Consider the following 1,091-nt stretch of genomic DNA (forward strand, 5'->3'; position numbering starts at 1 on the left):
AAGAGTGGAGGCCCTGTACCAAGAAAAAGAAAACAAAACCCAAACAATAATGGGCATCAAAATAACTTGCATCTGCAGAGGCTACCCTAACCCTCCCAGTTGATGTTAGGGTCCTAACTTTTGGCTTCCTAAAGTATATTAGCATCAACTGAACCAAGTCTGTGAACCAGAAAAAAAACAAAGGAAGCTCTCTATAAACGTTTACTTTTTTTTCTGGTCCTGGGCTACGAGCCTCTTTGTACTCAAGGCTAGCACTCTCCCACTTGAGCCACATCACTCCTCTGGGATTTTCTGGAGATAAGAGTCTCTGACTTTCCTGCCTGGCTTCAAACTTTCAAAGCATGATCCTTAGGCTTCTTGAGTATCTAGGATCAGAGGCCTGAGCCACCTGACACTTGGTTCCATGAGCCAGGCTGTGAAAACCGTGTTAGCCACAGATTAGTCTTAATGGTGGCTCAATTAAAAACAAAAACAATAGAGCTCAGGATTTCCAAAATGATACAAAAGCAGTACGTATGTCATTTTAATCTCCTATCACCTTAAGGAACCAAACCAAACCAAAAGCCCCCAAACACATCTTTCTTTTATGAGTAAGGCGGAATACAGCCCAGAAAGAGGCTATGAAGAGAAAAGATGCAGTTTCTCATTCCCAATGAAAACTGTCCCTATAATATATTTATAACAAGGTGAAGCCTTTGTTTTTTGGAAGTATGAGGCTTCCCTTCCCCTCCACTCACATTTCCAGCTTCAGCAAGCTACTAGAAGCTTCATCTAGCATAGCTTTATTATTAATAGTCTGATTGTTAATGCAAATGTTGACATATTATCTGCACAACCATTTTCATGTAAGGAAAGGCCACAAATAATACTTGACATCTTGTTTACACAGCAGTGCCACTATGTATTTTTCAATGGTCTTTGTATCTTCATCGCATATTAGAGTGCATCACATTATTTTGACCTAGTTCAAAATATTTTAGTATGCAAACCTGAGTTACCACCAACACCAATGTGCCTGTCAGCCTCCACAAGATTTTCCACACTAGTGAGCCTGCATCTTCTCCAAATACCATTCCATTGATTACTATGTC

This window comes from Megascapheus bottae, chromosome 6, assembly GCF_031878675.1.
Source record: "Megascapheus bottae isolate mThoBot1 chromosome 6, mThoBot2.hap1, whole genome shotgun sequence".
Taxonomy (NCBI): domain Eukaryota; kingdom Metazoa; phylum Chordata; class Mammalia; order Rodentia; family Geomyidae; genus Megascapheus; species Megascapheus bottae.